The sequence below is a fragment of the Phacochoerus africanus genome, chromosome 10, assembly GCF_016906955.1.
Source record: "Phacochoerus africanus isolate WHEZ1 chromosome 10, ROS_Pafr_v1, whole genome shotgun sequence".
NCBI classification, from domain to species: domain Eukaryota; kingdom Metazoa; phylum Chordata; class Mammalia; order Artiodactyla; family Suidae; genus Phacochoerus; species Phacochoerus africanus.
In genome coordinates, this window is record NC_062553.1 from 20,427,307 (window position 1) to 20,448,407 (window position 21,101).

The 21,101-nt window shown below is 37.1% G+C and overlaps 1 protein-coding gene across 5 annotated transcripts in view; it reads left to right on the forward strand.

Moving 5' to 3' along the window:
* The window catches only part of STIM2 (stromal interaction molecule 2), a 152,914-nt gene that overhangs the window by 37,886 nt on the left and 93,927 nt on the right, over window positions 1-21,101 (forward strand). Inside the window, exon 1 of one of the 5 annotated variants that reach the window (XM_047797950.1) lies at window positions 20,293-20,313. The exons of the other annotated variants lie outside the window; for them this stretch is intronic. The gene's annotated coding sequence lies outside the window, so the exon portion shown is untranslated. Of the gene's footprint in view, window positions 1-20,292; window positions 20,314-21,101 lie in introns of those variants that run through there. 5 annotated transcript variants of the gene reach the window in all.

Consider the following 21,101-nt stretch of genomic DNA (forward strand, 5'->3'; position numbering starts at 1 on the left):
TATATATTCTCCATTCCTGAAATTTTTTAGCATGGCCAGGAATAGGCAAGAGTTATGCCTTAAGTCAGGCTTTGGAAACCCTTTATGGATGAGAAATATGAAAAAGAGGAGTTTGACTCTAACCAAATTGCATGTGTTTTAAGTTTCCATTTTGCTCTGTTGTTTATGAGGGACAACTAGAGTTGCAGTCTCAACTGTGGAACTCTTTGGATAGTTTGTTCTTCTGAAACTTAGAGGCAGAACATGAGGGCCTAAGTTTCGGACAAATTTTGAATTAGCTTAAAAAAGTAAGTGAATCTATTTTTGGCTTTATCCACTACCCAGAGTCATTCTCTTTGTAAGCATGTTTGGGGAATAATCGTCAAACTCAGTGTATTAGTTATCTGTATTACCACATTACCACAAATTGAGCTGCTTAAAACAACATGAATTTATTATTTTAGAGTTTCTATTGGTCAGATGTCTTGGTCTGGCTTAACGGGGTTCTCTGCTCAGAGTCTCCCAAGGCTGAAATCAAGGTATTGGTTCTCTCTGCATCCTTGCCAGCATTTGTCCTATTGGTATTTTTTATTTTGACCATTCTAATAGAATGGTGGTGGTATCTCATTGTGATAACAAATTTGCATTTTTCTGTTGGCTAGCATGGTTTAATTAACATCTTTTTGTGTGTTTATCTGCCATCATAGTACCTTCTATTCATGTCTTTGTGCATTTTCTAATTGGATTTTGATTACTTTTTTACAGTGGACATCTTCAAATAAATACTAAAGTTGAGACAGTGTTATAATGAACCCTTATCATTGAGCTTCAGCAGTTACCACATTTTCCCCTTTTGTTTCTTTTGAATATTTTAAAGCAAATCGGAGGAGTTCCTGTCGTCGTGGCGCAGTGGTTAGTGAATCCAACTAGGAACCATGAAGTTGCAGGTTCGATCTCTGCCCTTGCTCAGTGGGTTAAGGATCCAGCGTTGCCATGAGCTGTGGTGTAGGTCACAGACGCGGCTCGGATCCTGCGTTGCTGTGGCTGTGGCATAGGCCAGCGGCTACAGCTCTGATTAGACCCCTAGCCTGGGAACCTCCATATGCCGCTGGAGCGGCCCAAGAAATGGCAAAAAGACAAAAATAAATAAATAAATAAATAAAGCAAATCAGATACGTAGATTTCATGACATTTCACATGTAAATACTTCACTCAATTTAACAATAATTCCACAATATCTAGTACCTCATAGTACTAGTGTACACTTGGTATATATTAATAGCTAGTATATACTTATGCTGTATCAGTAGTAGATAATGGCTATCTCATAGCTAATATTTAGTCTCTCTTTACATTTTTCTGTTTTAAAGATGTATTTTTAAAAATGATTAGTTTCAATCCAAATTCAAATAAGATCATTTAGTTATCTCTTTTGATAGCACTCGTTCCCCCGCCTCCCCACCTCCTTTTCTCCCCCAGGCAATAGATTTGCTGGAGAAGTTGGGTATTTGTCATCAGGACTAATTTGGATTTGGCTGATTCCTTTCTCTTTGTGTCAGTTAACTTGTTCTATCCTGTTTCCTCTAAACTGATAGTAAGATTTATTGGCTTGGTTACCTCTGGGGTTCAGATTTTTAGATAAGAGTACCTCACAGGGATACTGTGTACTGCTCATTGCATCACATCAGAAGGCACACAATGTTCGATTGTTCCACTTTTCAGACTACTAAGTTCGATCAGTTTTTTCAGCTATTGTCAGCCCCATCCCTACATTTAAGCATTTTTCATTCATCTTTCACCTAATGGTTGTGGCTTCCATTGATAATTATTGCCTAGGTCTGGCATTTCATTTGAGGTTGCGGAATGATGATTTTCTAACTTAGTTATTCCTGCATTTATTTGCTGGACTATCAAGAACGTTTATCAACTTTTTGGTTTTCATGAAATATGTTCATACAGGAAAGCTTGGAAAACATGCTCATTCCCCCCCCACTTCCCTTTAATTATCAGTTTTCAGAGTAATGACTTGCTGCCCAAGGGATCTGCGGAAGACACCAAGGAGGTGTTTCCCCCATCCTTTTATTTGTATATGACTTAGAATTTGTGGTTGTTTTTTTTTTTTTTTAAGTATTTGATGTTTTTCTTTTTTCTTTTCTTTTCTTTTTTTTTTTTTTTTTTTTTAAGGGCTGCACCTGTGGCGTGTGGAAGTTCCTGAGCTAGAGAGAGGTTGAATTGAAACTGCAGTTGCTGGCCTACACCACAGCCACACGGGATCTGAGCTGTGTCTGTGACCTCTGCCACAGCTTACGGCAGTGCTGGATCCTTAACCCACTGCGGGAGGCCAGGGAGCGAACCCACATCCTCATGGATACTAGTTGGGTTCTTAACCTGCTGAGCCACAAGAGGAACTCTGGTGTTTGTTGCTTTTCAGTGACATTTTCTTTCTTTCTTTTTCTTTTTTTTGCCATTTCTTGGGCCGCTCCCTCGGCATATGGAGGTTCCCAGGCTAGGGGTCTAATCTGAGCTGTAGCCGTCGGCCTACGCCACAGCCACAGCAATGTGGGATCTGAGCCTCATCTGCAACCTATACCACAGCTCGTGGCAACGCTGGATCCTTAACCTACTGAGCAAGGCCAGGGATCGAACCCACAACCTTATGGTTCCTAGTCAGAGTTGTTAACCATTGAGCCATAATGGGAACTCCTCAATGACATTTTCTTTAAAATTTCACTAACTGTAGATGTTTAGAAGTACAGTTGATTTCTGTATGTGATCTCTTTTTTGTACATTAATCCAACAATCTTGTTAAATTCTTGTTCATTTAAATTTATTTTTAGATTTTATCATTGCATATGGCAGTTTTGTATTCTACTTTCCAAATCTTTATAACTTTCATTTTTTTGTTCCTTACTATGGTAATATGATATTTTATGTTATACATAAAAATAATACTTGAGTACTATTTGAATAGAAATGGAAAAGCAGTCCTGTTATTCCTCACCTCAGGGACAACATTTTGAATATTTCACTATTAAGAATGTGGTTTGTAGAGTTCCTGCTCTGAAGCAGTGGGTTAAGAATCCAGTTACAGTGCCTTGGGTTGCTGTGGAGGTGTGGGTTCGATTCCCTGCCTGGCTCAGCGGGTTAAAGGATCTGGTGTTGCCACAGCTGAGGTGTAGGTTGCAGCTACGGCTCAGATTCAGTCCCTAGCTTGGGAACTCCATGTGCTGTGAGTGTGGCCACAAAATTAAAAAGAGAATGTGGTTTGCTATAGGTCCTTTATCTGATTAAGGATGTTCCCTTTATAACTGTATATTTTATCATCTATTGTCTAATTTTATGAAATGCTTTTCTATATCTGTTTATATGATCATATGAGTTTTCTACCTTTAATCTGTCAATGTGAATGACAGTAATTGATTTTCTAATGTTAAACCAGTTTTCCATCCCTGGAATAAACTCAGCTTTGTCATGATGTATTAATTGTTATCCTTTTTGTAGTTTGTTAAATTTAATTTGCTAATATTTTCAGATTTTTACATTTATGTTTACAAGTGAGGCTAGATTAGTAATTTTCGCTTTTAGTATTGTTTTCTTGGTTTTAGTACTAGTGTTGAGTTATCCTCATAAAATGAATTAAGGAAGTTTCTATTTTTTTTTGTGTTGAGCGTAGAATGCCCCTTTCCTTAATTATTGTTAGAACTCATTAATGAAAATGTCTGGGCATGGGATTTTGTTTGTGGGAAAAATTCCCAGGTGGTTTTTAGTTCTTTGAAGAATGTAAGATAGAAGTAGTGCCTTCCTGTGGTGATAAGCTAGTAGTTATAAGTGAAAATTCCACCACTTGATGAATATTTTTTTACTGATTGATTTGAGCTGTTTTGTCTTCACTTTTTTGAGGTGTTGCCTCTTTCTGTCTGTAAATAATAACATATTAAATACAATTACATAAAATAGGTTATCTCCTATATAGCCTTAATACAGTGTAGATTTGTTTTAAGTTTCTTACTTTTGTAAGATTTCTGCATAACAAATCTTTAAGGAATCTTATATAGTGAGCTACGTATCTAAGTTTAACCTCTGGCTCTGCCAGTTACTATCTTGAGTGTATCTCTTACTTTGGGGACCTCAAATTCCTTATTTGAAAAACAGATATCTACTTCACAGTTTTCATGAGGATTAACTGAGAAGTGCTTTATAACCATAAATTATGTATAAATGAAAGGTTTTAAAGATAGTGATTCTAAGTAAAAATGTTAAAGGAAGTTAGAGGTTAGAAGGAAACTTTTTTTTTTTAATTGAGGTAAAGCTGATATACGGTCTATAAGTTACAGGGATACAACATAGTGATTCACAATTTTTAAAGGTTGTACTCACTTATAGTTATTATAAAGTATTGGCCTTGTTCCCTGTGTTGTATAATATATCCTTGTAGCTTATTTATTTGGTAATAATAATTTGTACTTCAAAATCTCCTACCCCTGTCTTGCCCTTCCCCCATCTTCTCCCCACTGGTAACCACTGGTTTGTTCTCTATGTCTGTGAGTCTGTTTCTTTTCCTTTCTTTCTTTTTTCTTTTTGGCTATATTCACTAATTAGTTTTTTTTGTATTCCACATATAAGTAATATACAGTATTTGTCTTTCTCTGACTATTTCACTTCGTGTAATATCCTCCATGTTGCTGCAAATGGCAAAATTTTCCTTCATTTTATGGCTGAGTAGTATTCCATTGTGTGTGTGTGTGTGATATATATATACACACACACAGACACACACACACACCCCACATCTTCTTTACCCATTCATCTGTTGATGGACACTTCAGTTGTAAATAATACTGCTATGAGCTTTGGGGTGAATGTATCTTTTTTAATTCTTTTTTTTTTTTCTTTATTCCCGAGAGTTGAATTGCTGGGTCATATGGTAGCTTTGTTTTAGTTTTTTGAGAAACCTCTCTACAGTTTTCCACAGTGGCTGCAACAATTTATATTCCCATAAACAGTGCCGGAGGGTTCCTTTTCTCCACATCCTTATGACCATTTGTTATCTGTGTTCTTTATAGCTTTATAAAAAGCTATACAGTTTATAGTTGTTCTGACAGATGGGAGGTGATACCTCATGGTGGTTTTGATTTGCATTTCCCTGATGATTAGGGATGTTAAGCATCTTTTCATGTACCTGTTGTCTGTCTGCATCTCTTTTTTGGAAAAATGTCTGTTCAGTTCTTCTGCCTGTTTTTCAATTGTTTTTAATCCATTTTTCTATTCCAATGATCTTCTGTGGGTCTGTTTTTGTGCCAGTTTTCATACTGCTTTGGTAACTGTAGCTTTGTGGTATAGTCTGAAGTCAGGGAGCATGATTCTTCCAGCTCTATTCTTTTTCCTCAAGATTGTTGTGGCTATTTGGGGCCTTTTGTATTTCCACATAAATTTTTTAAAATTTAATTTTTATCAGAGTATAGTAACTCACAGTATTGTATTAGCTTCAGATGTATAGTCTATATAAATTTTGAAATTATTTGTTCTCATTCTGTGAAAAATGCCTTTGATATTTTGATAGAGATTGTGTTGAATCTGTAGATTACCTTGGATAGTATGGTCATTTTAACTATTAATTTTGCCTAATTCATAAACATAGTATATTTTTCCATCTGTGTTGCCTTCAGTTTCTTTTATCAGTCTCTTATTGTTTTCTCCATACAAGTCTTTTACCTCCTTAAGTAGGTTTATTCTGAGATATTTTATTTTTTTGATGTGATAGTATGTAGGATTGTTTCCTTAATTTCTCTGATAGTTTGTTGTGTTTAGAAATGTAACAGATTAATGTATATTAAATTTGTATTGTGCAGCTTTTCCTAATTCATTGATGAGCTCTATTAATTTTCTGGTGGTGTCTTTAGGATTTTCTGTTTGTCATATCATGTCATCTGCAAACAGTGATGGTTTTACTTTCTTTCTAATTCAGTTTCCTTTTTTTTTTTCTTGTCTGATTGCTGTGGCTAGGACTTTTAATATTTTGTTGAATAAAAGTGGTGAGAGTGGACATCCTTGTCTTGTTTACTGTCTTAGAGAAAATGCTTTCAGCTTTTCACCATTGAATAATTGATGTTATCTATAGGTTTGTCATATATGGCCTTGATTATATTGAGGTATGTTCCATCTGTGCCTACTTTCTGGACAGTTTTTATCATAAATTCATACTGAATTTTTTCAGAAACTTTTTCTGCATGTATTGCAATGATCCTTTGTTGTTTTAAAAAATTCCTCTGTTTGTTAATGTGGTGTATCACATTAATTAATTTGTGGATATTGAAAAATCCTTGTATCCCTGAGATAAGTCCCACTTGACTATGGCGTATAATCCTTTTAATGTATTGTTGGATTCCGTTTGCTAATACTTTGTTAAGGATTTTTGCCTCTATGTTCATCAGTGATATTGGTCTGTAGTTTTCTTTTTTGTGTGATATCTTTGTGTGCCTTGGTTAGAAGGAACCTTTGAGAGCTGGTTGAATCCTTTTGTTTTATAGGAAATAGAAGCTACTAGTGTATATATCAAGAAGCTACTAGTATATATATCTGCACAACTCAGGATTCCTATTTCCCAAGTCATTGGCTTTTCCTATTTTATTTTCCTTCAAATTAAATACTGGGTATTTGAAAGAAACTTTAAATTCTTTAAGCACATAGTTGAATGTATCATTCCCAAGAGGTTAGATAGAAAAGTACATGTGATATTAGAAAGAAAAAAGGAATTTTAAGACTTTAGTTTCTTAAGTTACCAGTAATTAAAACTTCTGTCAAAGTAGTTATTGATTTTTTTTTTCCACCAGATTTTAGACAAAGAGAGCCTTGTTATACTTTTCAGGGATTAAAATTCATGTAATACAGTAAGAAGTAAGGCTCTGTGTGGTTGCTGCATAACTTTGTACTTGAAATTCAGTTGAAATTTTACTTAAAAAAACAACACTTCGGTGTAATTTTAGTAAAATTTTTCCTTATATTTAACATGAACACTTTCACACTGTGTTTATAAGAGGTAGTTCCTTCAGATCTAATTTGTCTACTTAATTCCTCTTCTCACTAAATATAATCTGGAAGAAAACGGTTTCCTTCAAATTTAAGATGATATCGATAGTGGTAAGGGTTGTTACTGTTAGAACTTTGAAGATGTAAGTTATTGTATTTGAGGAGTGTTAGCTCCGGGAGGGGGCTTCTTCCCCTCTCTCTCACTGCCGGCCTGTCCTGGAGATACCAGCCTGTGCCACTCTCTCTCCTCCATCATTGCCTCCTCTCCTCCCTCTCCTTCAGGAGGCACAGCACATATTTCAGTATAATCCTTATCTCCAGTTCCTGTTGTCAGCTCTCACTTAAGAATTTCCTCTTTCTTTCCTTTCTTATCCTTCCTTTCCCTGGAAGTTTATTCTTTGTGAAACGATGAGACACACAGGGACATATTAAAAGGGGGAGCCTAAGTTTGCTGAAGTCGTTTTGGAATGCCAAAGGCTTTTGTAGAAAATGTGTCCCATATTTGAAATGAATTAAAAAGCATTTTACTTAAGTCATTTTGATCACACTTGTATATTGTCTGAAGATTGTACCATTCAATGATAGATTTATTGATAGTTATTTTGCATAAAAAGTTTCTAGGAACTGAGGCTGTTTTTATTTGCATACTAATTTCTGTGAGGATTTAATAAGCATTTATGTACAATTAATTATATAATTTTGTTGATTTAAAGTTAAAGGTCAACTTTAATGTGGCTTGTGACTTTTTTGCTCTGAAAACCAGAATGTTTTATTTAAATAAAACTCATTACATATATCCTCATCACAAGGTAGGGCTTCTACCTGCCATAGAGAAAATTTCATTCTTTACATAATAAACGTTAGTTTCTTTCTAGGTTTTATGCATGTTGTTAGCTGCACAATAGTTCTACAAGTTTTCTAAAACTATGTATTTTTTTTCACTTATGTATTTCAGTGCTATTCATAAGAACTTATGAGGGTGAATGTGTTATGCTAATTTTGCAGCTGAGGAAGCTAAGAACCAAAAATTGTAAGAGTTTGCTAAAGGTTATATGGTTTTAAGTAATGAAATTGATATTAGAGCTCATGTCTGATCCCAGAATTGGTGGCAGTGTGTGCTTCTTTAGGGACTGATGGGTAGTTACTTGAGATTATAGTGGTTTTGCATAAAAATGCTGTAAGAGTGGAGGATGGGAAGTATCTTAACTGTTAAGAATTCAGGAAGGCTTTATAGAGGAGGTTAATCACTGTGAAGTGATTATTCAGGGATCAGAATGTGCCTTGTATTTCATGCTGCAGAGATTGGACTTTATTCTTTATGGGGATTGGGAGGTACTGAAGGATTTCAGCAGAGGGTGGGAGGTGGTTGGGACATGATGGTCTTCATGGTGGCTGTAAAAGGGCTACATTTGTCATGTAATGGTCCTAGGGAGACCATTACAGGAGGCTGTGGGAGGAAGTGATGAGGTTCTCTCTGATGGCAGTGGTGGAGAGGTGGAGAGGAGGGAACTGAATTTGAGCATTTAATAGTTTCAATATATAGATGTTCTCACTTACCCCTCTGTGTCAAAAATAGAGCTAAAAGTTTGTGTTTAGAAAACTGACCCGGTTCTGATCTTCAGGTAGATGATTTACAAAGAGCTTTGCTCTTAATTGATAAAGTGTAGCTGTGTTTAGATAGAAATCACAGATTTTAGTGATAAAGCTTTCTCTTTAGATGGAAGCTGAATTTATGCCTGGGTTATGGTGATAGTGTAAATAAGACTTTTCAGGATAGGATCTACACAGTCACATTTCAGGAAGCAGAACTAGCATTACTTACCAAGATCAGTCCTGTTTTATGAATGACTTCTTTCATTTCATTCTAGATCATTCTAAATCATTTCTTAGAAATTTCTGATTGAGTTCTGTAGACAGGAAGAATGCAGTAATTGTCAAGTCTTTTTGACAGCATGTCCTTATAGGCCAGATTCTATCTATTTGATGCCACCTTATATCTTGTCCTTTCCTCGTATCCTGAAATGGAAGGGACCTGGTGCAGTGCTCCAATCTGCCATGTGCTAGGTGGAGTTTTCTTGGATTGTCTTTAAGAAGAGTCTTCTTCTTGTTAATTGGGCTTAAAAAAATTGATGATAATATGAGTTTAGTTTTTAGTATCTATTTACTCAGAAATTTAGTTTATATATCTAGATATATCTTTCTCTAAAATTATAAAATACAAAGCAAAGTGGTACATAGTTACTTTTATGCTTGATAATCAGTAAGATTTTTTTCTGATTGATGACATCTCTGTTTATTGGAAGCTGCATACCACAGTGGAATGAATGAGAGTTCCAGGAATTAGTAAAATTTGCCTTGTAAATATTTTTGTAATCTGCTCCATTTTATCTCACCTTACTAGCACAACCTTAGTTTAGACCTTGTGACTTGGGATAATAAAATACCTAGTCTCTCTGTCTTCAGTCTGTTGTCCTCAGATCCACACTCTGTAGCTAATATACTGTACAGAACACAGATACGACACCATCCCATCCATGTCTCCATGAGTCTCTTATTGCTAATGAGTTCCGCTAAATGCTTGAAGTTGTGGCATAACCAGAGTGGTTCCTTGAATATTTAATTTCCATGAAGTTTTGCTAGCTTGATAATTTTACGCACACATAGATACTTGATTTTTGCAAAATATTTTAATGCGTTTATTTTTTTATGCTTCAAGCACCATTTTACTTATTTACTTAATTACTTTTTTTTTTGGTCTTTTTGCCTCCTCTAGGGCCGCTCCTGCGGCACATAGAGCTTCCCAGGCTAGGGGTCCAATTGGAACTGTAGCCACTGGCTTATGCCAGAGCCACAGAAACACGGAATCCGAGCCGTGTCTGTGACCTACACCATAGCTCGCAGCAACGCCAGATCCTTAACCCACTGAGTAAGGCCAGGGATCGAACCCGCAACCTCATGGTTCCTGGTGGGATTTGTTAACCACTGCACCACGATGGGAACTCCATTTATGATATTTATTAAAATACCTGCTATGGGTAGATGTTAATTGAGACAGGGTATAAAAATTATGAAGAGATAGAAAATAGGGCACGTAACTGATAGTAAATAAGAAAGTAGTACAGATCTCCGTCTACCATCTTCATAATTCTAAAGGCCAAATGTATTTGGGGCTTGGAAAGAGTGCTAAGAATAATAAAAGACACTTAGGATATTAATGTTTGGAGAAAAACAAGGAAGGTAGTGGATTCCTTCTGATTCTGTAATGATAATAGATGACAATGGAAAGTCAAACTCTTCACCACCCATTTGACTCTCTCTTCTGTTAGGAAAATGATTGAAAATGATAGATCCAAGTTATTTTGAGAGAATAGGATGAGAAGGGAACTAACTGTCCTCAGTGGCCAGGGTATTTTCATTCTAGGTTCTAAAAACAACTTTAATAATCCTGTTTTCATGCTACCTGAGCAATCTTGGAGACCAGGAATAGTATATGAAGGCTGACTTTTTTTTTTTAACATTTTTTTGAGGTATTAGTTGACATATAATGAATAGTTTCTAAAGTGTACAGTTTGATACATGTTAGCATGTGTATACGCTGTGACACCACTGCCAGAAATCAAGATAATGAACATAACCATCATCTCCCAAAGTTGCCTCATTCCCTTATGAGAACAGACCGAGAAAAATCAGTCAGTGAGGAAGAGAACAAGAACATTATATTTTCCTGGAAACTGAGTAAAGAAGAGAATGATCAGACGTGCTTACTGATAGGCTGAGTAACATGAGAAATGAGAATTGACCTTTGGATGTAGTAATGTAGAGGTTACTGGTGATTTTGACCAGGACAGTTTTGAGAGCACAAGCCTGATTGGAGTGTTTCAAAACTTTTTTTTTTTTGTCTTTTTGCTATTTCTTGGGCTGCTCCCACGGCATGTGGAGGTTCCCAGGCTAGGGGTCGAATCGGAGCTGTAGCCACCGGCCTACGCCAGAGCCACAGCAACGCGGGATCCGAGCCGCGTCTGCAACCTACACCACAGCTCACGGCAACGCCGGATTGTTAACCCACTGAGCAAGGGCAGGGACCGAACCCGCAACCTCATGGTTCCTAGTCGGATTCGTTAACCACTGCGCCACGACGGGAACTCCAAAACATTTTTTTTTTAATTTTCCATCTTTAATTAAAATTTTCTTAAAATTTTGTTATTTTTATTGAGGTATATTTAATTTACAATGTTGTGTTTCTGGTCAAAACAATTTTTAAGTGTTACTTTCCATTTACAGTTATTATAAAATAATGGCTATGTTCTGTGTTATACAGTACATCCTTGAGCCTGTATTGCACCCAACAGTTTGTACCTCCCACTTTCCCTCCCATAATGCTAATCCCTCTCCCCTGTAAGCACTAGTTTGTGAGTCTGCTTCTTTTTTGTTATATTCACTAGTTTGTTGTACTTTTTAGATTCCACATGTAAGTGACATCATACAGTCTTTATCTTCACTTAGCATAATACCTTCCAAGTCTATCCATGTTGCTGCAAATGGCAAGATTTCCTTTTTTATGGCTGAGTAGTATTCCATTGTGTGTGGATGAATGGATATGCCACATCTTTATTCATCTATTGATGAGCACTTAGATTGCTATCTGTGTCTTGACAGTTGCAAATAATGCTGCTGTAAACATTGAGGTGCATATATCTTTTTGAATTATTCTTGTTATTTTTTTTTTTTTTAATCTGTCCCTAGGAGTGGAATTGCTGGGCTGTGCTCTAGTTTTGTTTTTAGTTTTTTGAGAAACCTCTATACTGTTTTTCATAGTGGCTGCACCAATTTATATTCCCACAAATAGTGTAGGAGGGCTCCCTTTTCTCCACACCCTTGCCAACTTTAATTATTTGTGTTCCTTTTGATGATAGTCCTTCTTATAGGTTTGATTTACATTTCCTTGCTGATTAGGGATGCTGAGCATCTTTTCATGTGCCTTTTGGCCATCTGCATGTCTCCTTTGGAAAAAAATATCTATTCAATTCTTCTGCTCATTTTTTAATTTTTTTTTTTGTCTTTTGTCTTTTTAGGACCGCACCCGCAGCATATGGAGGGTCCCAGGCTAGGGGTCTAATTGGAGCTGTTGCTGCCAGCCTACACCACAGCCACAGCAACATGGGATCCGAGCTGCGTCTGTGACCCACAACACAGCTCATGGCAATGCCGGATCCTTAACCCACTGAGCAAGGCAAGGGGTCGAACCCACAACCTCATGGTTCCTAGTTGGATTTGTTTCCACTGTGCCATGACTGAACTCCGGGTTGTTGTTTGTTTGTTTTTTTGATATTGAGTTATATGACCTATTTATGTATGTTGGATATTAATCCTTTATTAATCATATCATTTGCAAATATTTGCTCCCCTTCAGTAGGTTGTCCTTTTGTTTTGCCAGTGGTTTTCTTTGTTATGCAAAAGCTTTGAAGTTTAATTAGGACACACTTGTTTATTTTTGGTTTTGTTTCTTTTGCTTGAGGAGACAGATCCCAAGATTATTGCTGCGATTTATGTCAAAGAATGTTCCACCTATGTTTTCTTCTGGGAGTTTTATGTTTTCTTGTTTTCCATTTAGGCCTTTAATCCATTTTGAGTTTATTGTTGTATACAGTGTTAGAGAATATTCTAGTTTCATTCTTTTTCATGTAGCTGTCTAGTTTTCTTCGCACCCTTTATTGAAGAAACTATCTTTTCTCCATTGTATACTCTTGCTTCTTTTGTTGTAGATTAAGGTAACCATAAGTGCATGGATTTATAGCTTAGCTCTCTATTCTGTTCCATTGATCTTCTGTGGGTCTGTTTTTGTGCTGGTTTTCATACTGTTTTGATAACCGTAGCTTTGTAGTATAGTATGAAGTCAAGGAGCATAATTCTTCCTCTTAAGATATTTTGGTTGAAGTGTATTTTTGTAGAAAGAGGGAGGACATTTGAGATGGTATGTTATCAGTGTTTTCTAGGAGATTTTCTACAAAGAAGAGTAGTGGAGTGGAGTTGAAAGTATTTTGCCTTTTTTTTTCTTTTTTTTTAAGGATGGGAGAAGAGCATTATGATGCCAGTGATCCATTGAGAACAAAATATTAAGGATGAATACCTGCAGTAGTAATCTTGAGGGGCTCACTGGGATGAGATTTAATTCATGAGTATAGGAATTGGCATTATATAGAAACTTCGGGAGTTGCCATCATGGCGCAGCGGAAACGAATCCTACTAGGAACCATGAGGTTGCGGATTTGATCCTTGGTCTTGCTCAGTGGGTTAAGGATCCAGCGTTGCCATGAGCTGTGGTGTAGGTTGCAGACGCGGCTCGGATCTGGCGTTGCTGTGGCTGTGGTGTAGGCCTGCAGCTACAGCTCCAATTAGACCCCTAGACTGGGAACCTCCATATGCTTCAAGTGTGGCCCTAAAAAGACCAAAAAAAAAAAAGGAAAAAAAGAAACTTGGGTCATTATGAGGCACAGTATGAGGTGTAGACACTGGGCGTTAGATCGATGGGTCGTGAGAGTTTATGGAACCTCTCTTCCAACTGCTTCATTAAAAAACTTTTCTTTTTTTTCAGCAAAGCATAGGAAGCAAAGCCATTGGTGTGGTGAATAAGGATGGAGTATTGAGGGTTGAGGATCAGGAAGGTGTGAAATATAGTGGGAGAGTGTTGAGATCTGGGAGTTAGAGCATGATTGCATGGCAACATTAAGGATACAGTTGAGGTCTGTAGTTACGGATTTAAGGCATCACAATCAGCTGTGTTGAGATATATGGGTGTAGATGCACAGTAGGTGGAAAATAAGATTTTTATCAGGGTTATGGCTTTGCTAATAACTAAGGATGATGAAGTGAGAGAATGGCAAAAGAGTTGAGGGTGTTTGCAGGGGAGTGATGATAATGGGTGGCCGTGGGTTTAGCTATGAAAGGAGAGAGAAGACATCAAAGGTGAGGGATGTCATCCCTGTAAGAGATGGTGACTCCGAATAGGGCAGAATCTATGTATTTTTTTTTTAAGTTTTATTGGAGTATAGTTAATTTACAAGGTTGTGATCATTTCTGCTGTACAGCACAGTGACCCAGGCATACCTGTACACATCGAAGGTAGTACCAACAGATTTCCTGGGGTTGGATGCGATGTGTGAGTGTCCTCAAGAATGACCTTGGAGTTTTTGACCTTTACCAGTTGGAAGAGTGGAGTTACTGTCAGCTGAAGTGCCTGGTACTTTATCACATTTGATGGTTTAGTTATGTGTTGTTGATTTGATTGTTCTGTAGATAAAGAGGAAGTTTTCTAGTGTAATTAAACCGCTTTTTCTTTTTTTCTTTTTTTGGCCGTGGCATGCAGTCTCGTGTAATTAAAGCTAGGCAGATATAAATATAAACCTGCTTAGCCCGTGACCACTCATTGAATTTCTGCATTGAGTCGCTTATTCCGTACATACTTACTGAATGCTTATGTTTCAGGTGATGTTCCAGGTGATGGGACTACAGCAGCAAATATACTTTTCGGGTACTTTTAAATCTGTCTTTTTCTTTTGACAGGTTGTGGGATATAGGGAAGAAGAAAGTTCTTTGGATTTGGGCAGACCTGGATTGAATTTCAATAAAACAACTAAAGCTTTTGTCTGGGTAAATTCCTTTACACATGAGAGTCCTGGCTTACGCATCATGAGAAGCAGTCTCAGGATTCCAAGTTGGGAGGGTTGTTGAGAGAAGTAGAATCAGTTAACCAAGCAAAGCACCTGGCATGTAAATTACCTGAGGAAGACTCTATTCCCTCTTTATCTCCTTTCTTTGTATTTCAGGGTGTATTTGGTTTGGGGATCAGCCAAAAGATATTTAGAGTTCAGTGTAATTAACAACTGGTGTCTTTGATATCTGGTAAGGTAATGGTAATGTAATATTGAGTAGACCGAGATTGCAGGAGACTTGGCATTGAATTCCTCCAGTGTTTATTAATTTCTATGGGTCCTTACCTTTCTTAATAATAGTAAAAGGTATCTCTTGAGTGTTGTTATGGAGTTCCAAGTATGTGCCCCACACTGTTAGGTGTTTTATGTATATAGTTCACTTAATTCTAACAGCAACCTTGCAGATTTGCTGCCACTCCCATTCTGCAGATGAGGACATTCAGGCAAAGTTAAATAACTTTCCTTAGATTATATAGTAAGTGGCAGAATGAGAAAGAATTGAAAATTCTTTTTCCTTTAGAGAATGAGAGCCTTTCTCACTTGTGAAACTTGGGATGCTGATTTTATTTTCTGTGATTGTAGTTAAGTTCTTATACTGAGAGACGTGAAACAATGTCTTGCTCTTGGACCAATGCCTAGCGGTAACAACATTCTCTTCATTTCCCAAGCATTGATGTATTTAGGATGCTTTTAATGGTCTTTGTTCTCTGTAGCTTATGTCTTGTTTATGGACTTTTCAAAAATTGTGGTAAAATATGCATAACATAAAAGTTATCATTTTAACCATTTTTAAGTATATAATTCAGTGGCATTAAGGACATTCGTAATGTTCTGGGTGCAACTTTGAATTACCATATTCTTCCCTCCAAAATAAATAAAAATAAGCAAAGCTGTTCCACTACTCTGTGCATATAATGTTGCTCATCAAAATGTTAGAAACCAGGCATCAGTGAATTAGTGTATGCATGCACCTGTTTACTTTTTTTTTTGGTACCTAGTCAACAGTATTTCCCCTGCATGTGACAGTTACAGCGATGTTATAAATAGATATAGTATTGCTTTCTAGGAGGGGTTATAGTATAAAACACAATGGAAAAAAGTAAGCAGCTGTCAGTGAATATAGAGATAAATACAGCTGCATCAACGCTCCTTCTGCTCATTTATCTATATACATAGAACGCACATATTGGTTAACCATGAATATTAAGTGTAGATATTTTTTGGATTGAGGAGCGTGTTGGTGATAAATGAATTGCATATGAAGATAGTTTTGAGGCAGAGACATCACCTTCTGTCTGCTGCCTTTAGAGAGGCTCTTTGAGAAGATTAGCAGGAGGAGCTTTTTGAAGTGGCAAGGACACTTTGTGTGGGTGGGACAATAGGTGGGAGTGAAATAATCAGAAGATGGTTAAGTTGAAAAATGTCCCTGGAAAGTGGGAAAGGACCTAAGTAACTGAATTTATATTAGTCTGTTCAGAACATTTGGAAGGTACAATTGACCATAGCAATTTTTAAGGGAAAATTTTAGCTAACAGGTCAGGGAGAAATTTTTTTTTTAACAAGTCAAATTAATTAATAAGTACTTTGTAAACAAAGTCAGTGATTCAGAGTTCTAAGAGGCAATCATCAGTCAGAAGGGGTTTCAAAGTAAAGGCCCTTTATTTTCCCTTCAGTATAACACTTCAGCCATAATTTGATACATCAGCAGTGGCTTCTCACCCCTCTGTTGGTAAGATGTGTCTCTTTTAGTGGTTGAACTTTTCAAAAGTCTGTGTTTAAACATTTGAGATTCTAGGGTCCTTCACCTGCATTTTTATAGCTCCTGGTACAGCTTTGTATATACCAGTTACAACTTTCCCTTTCTCACTTGTTGTTCTGGCATGTAATACACTTTCAGTAAATGTTAACATACTTTGAATCTCTGCCATAGGCTGGAAAATATAATAGGTAATGGTTTGAAACTACCTCTCTTTAAAAAAGTATGTGGCATCCTTTATTATTTATTTACCAGATTTTTTGAGAAGCATCCATTAATCCTACTATATGCTAGGTGTTGGTTATATGCTAAGCATTAGTAAGACAGACTCTTCCTTAAAGAGGATATCAAAAAAGAAGACATTATTCACTTTCCTTTTTGCGTTTGAATCAGATTGTTGGTTTATTGAAAAATGATACTAAATAATTAGCCCTGAAGATTTTAGAGAAAATTTACTCTTAAAACTTTCAGATTGAAGTATTTGATTTTCTAAATGCTTGAACGATTAATGGAAGTACTAAGTACAAAAAATATTTATTTAAAATTTTTCTCTCAGTGGTAGTAATTAAGAAAATCCTAATCATGAGACTCGTAAATAGCTGCCAGGAGGCTGAGCCAAGTTCTTGGTGTTATATGATGCTGCACATTGTTAACAGGCTACCGTCGTTGGTTTGTGATTGAAAGTCGGCTGGCTCTCCTACTTCGTTACTCTTTTCTCCATGAAATTTGCTGACCTTAAAGGTCTTATAGGAGGAAACTAGCTTTAACGATTGGATTTACTTTTTCAGCTTCATTTATTTTTTAAGCTCTTATTTTCTTAGATTTCTGAACTGTGTTCCCTGCTTATATCAATTGACTGGGGCAGCGGAATATAAAATGGGGCATAAATATTTATGCCTTCCGTAAAGGCTTCATGGAATCACATCTGGTACATTTTGTAACTCTGTTGCTCCGTCTCACTCAGCCAAATAGAAGAGAAGTGTACCTTTGTTTTACCTTGACTTTTAGTTCTGAAATGACAGTCATATTTGTCTCCTTTCTCTCACTACATTCAGTTGTCACTTCAGTCTGACCTTTTCTTTTTATCCTCACTGCTGTGGTTATAGTTTATGTTCTGTTACTTCCTGCCTGGACTGTTGAAATGGGCATTCATTGGTAACAAGCATGTAAACTGAGACTCTGGTTTCTTCGCTAGATTAAAATAAAACTGCCTGTATGGGAGAACATGTTTTGAACTTGAAAGCACTACACAAAATGTAAGTTGTGATTTTGCTGTTACGTTAACCATCAAGTCATAGTTTACTTCAAAAATGATCAGTGGCTTCTTTTAGACTCTTCCTTCTTGGTTCGTTGTGGTCCCAGGTCATCTTTCCAGATTCACATCCTACTGCTCCTCCACCCATCACTTGCCAGTGTTTTCTTCCTCCCTCTGGGGAGTACCCATGGCTAGCAGAGGACAGTTCTTTGTCTGTGGGACTGGCCTGTGCCTTGTAGTTATTACCATCCTTGGCCTCCCCACTCTTCCACCGAAGGCCAGTAGCAGCGGCTGGAGGAGAGGTGAGCAGGGCGGAGCACAGTAGCCCTTTCTATTGAGAGCCAGTCTGCTGGCCAGACTCGCTCTTGTGTGTCCCAGCACTCATCTTAACTTCCTCTTTGGGGTTGTTCTTGTTTTCTCTTTTTTTAACCTCACTCATGGAAATCCAATTTCTCTTTACTTAAAACCACCCAAAATGCAGTTGCTTGCCTGTAAAAGTCAGTCAGGCGTAATTATTTGTTAGGAGTAGTACTGTATGATAATAATATACATATTTTATGTATATGATAGCACTTCATAAAACAAGCTGAGTCCTTGCCTTCATGAAGTTTTATCTTTGCTGCTGGGGGTAAGTGCCTTGAGGAAGACCATCTTAAATATTTTAAAGTTCTCCATTTTTAAATAATGTGTTATATATTTTGTTCATTAAATACTTAAACAGCAATATTTGACAGTGAGTAAATAGACTTTATACTTTAGGCTCTTGGAGGTCTCTGAATAGATTTAAGTGAATGGAGGAAGGGTAATATTAGTGAATTTCTACTTACAACTTGGATTTAATTTTAGTACCATTAAGAGAGAGGTTTTACTGCCAGTTTCTACATCTTAGTTTCCTAATCAGCCAAGTAATTTCTTGAAAAGTTTTTCTCTTCTGAACATTGATACTGAAAACCAGTTAGGTAAATAATCAAGTAAACACATTTTTTGAGCGCTTACCATGTGCAGACAGACACTGTTCTGGGCACTCGGGAAAGAGCGCGGTGATCAAAACAAAACCTCTGATCTCATGACTGCATTATCGTGGGGGCGTTGGCCCTTAAGAAAATAAATACATAACATGTGCCCTGCGATAAAGTGCTGTGAAGAAAAATACAGCTGATAGAAAAGGGGAAGGCTGTTTTAGGGAAATAAGATGATCTCTGAGGAGAAACATTCGTGTTGGAATGAAAGCACGCCCAAGCACAGCTTGAGAGATAGCTGTGCAGGCTGAGGAAACTGCGAGTGGGGCTTTCAGAGAGTAATTTAGTAATATTTCTTCCCCTTTATTGTTACTTTAGAATAATCTGTAGTTCCCTCCATAATCTGGCCCTTACTGATATTGTCAGTCTTTTCTCTTAATTACCTAGTCAAATGGCAGTAATAATGCCTATTTTATAGGCAAAGTAAAATGTGTAATGTATAATTTGTATATACAGTTATGTGCTATGTAATAGACACCCCATAATTGATATTTACTGTCATCATTATTTGTTAGTGTCATACCTATTAGCAGTTTATGGTCTTGCCTATACACGTCTTCCTAGATTACGCTTGCTCGTCTTTTAAGAATCAATGTAAATACCGCCTTCTCCTCAAATTGTTTTGTTGCCGTGCAAGACTCCTCTCTCAGTTTGGCTACCATTATATGTTTATTACATGTCTGTCATTACACCTGCCATATTTAACCTTATTTGTTTTTACCCTTTATATCTTAGCTTCTAACCTGGTGCCTGGTGTTTATATATTTGATAGATTAAAAACTCGAATTCAGAAGCTTATTTTTTGGCTTCTAATATTTATATATGTTTAAACTTTCAACATATGTCTGTTACTGTGATAATCTACTTACTGTAAAGGTTCGTTAGAGGGGAGTGTGAATTAAAGGTATGTTATTATCAAAAGGAGAAGTAATGTAAGAAGCGATAGGTCTGTATTCTAGATTATGACTGTCATCCATGCAGTGTCTAGTGATCCCCTTCTGTGGGACACATACATGCTTCTTGGTGCTCTCAGCCACTCAGCTAGGTTCTGGCAATATCTACAATAGCAAATCCTTTATGCTTCTCTCACACTGGCAACATGGATGCATTCATGTTCATCACACCAGACGCTCAAACATAAATTGGAGTTTGGGAAGACTGATGTGAATCCCAGCTCTGTCATTTCTAGGGGTGTGATCTTAACCAAGTTACTCATAAGTCTCATTTTCTTATCTGCAAAATGGAGGTAATATGTGCCCCACACAGGGATTACAATATGTACATAAAATAGCATTGTCTTCTGGAATGGATTAGATGTTCTTACTAGGTGAAATCATTTTAATTCATTAACTCTGTTTCTGCAGAATCTGAGTGTTTGGCTTTGAGTAGAGGAAAACAGGTAGAATTTAATGGTGTTAATTGCTGACTTGGGTTAAGTCTTCATTTCAGCTGATTCTTCTTTTTTTTTTTCTCAGTGGAATGTGCTCGTCTTGATGGAGAAAAAAGAAAGGAATGCTCAAAGTAATAATGCTAAAAAGATGTGTCATACCATGTAGCATGTAACACAAGGTGAGGGCACTGAGGAGAGGAAATTTGTCTTAGTTGGGTGTTCTGCACCAAGCAGAGGGCCTGGCATGCGACAGGCCCTCCATATGTTTAAATGAACAAGTCAGAAACAAGTTCCGGCTGTGGAGTACATGATGTGCACTGGTGCATCTTGGGTGCCTAAGCCAGATGTCTCTAAGATGTTACAAAAGGAGGCTGATTTTGGTGTTTTAGCAGTTATCTTTGGAACCATTATACCTGATTCAGTATATGCATAGATCTTATATAACAGTGTTTGTATGACTGTTAACTGTCAACTACTTCGAGTTAAAATGATCACTTGTGCTGAATTAACCTAGAAGGGAAATAACTGAGAAAAAAATCAGAAAGACCTCAGAACAGGGAATCGAGTTCAGAATTCACACCTCTTCTAAGTTAGATTTGCAGGCCTTAAGTCACTATTCCAAAAGGAAGTACAATGTTATGTGGTATCACTCCTGCCGTCCCCTCAACTCCTGTCTTTCTTTTCCTTCTGCTGCTCCACCTTGGCAGAACACCAAACCTTAGCGCAGTCCTCATCGTTTACCTCCTTAGTTCTTGGGGTGTGGACCTGTGAGTGGTATCAGAATTCTGAAAGAAGTGCCTGACAGCTGTGCCTCCCGGTCTTGCCTCCATCCTATTTTCCACGGTCACCAGAATTACCAGAATAATGCGTCTGATTGTGTGAACCTTGAAATCCCCTATGGGCTTCTCATAGTTTTCAGGATGAAAAATCCAAATTTCTTAGTATGGAAAATGACTTTCAGAGATCT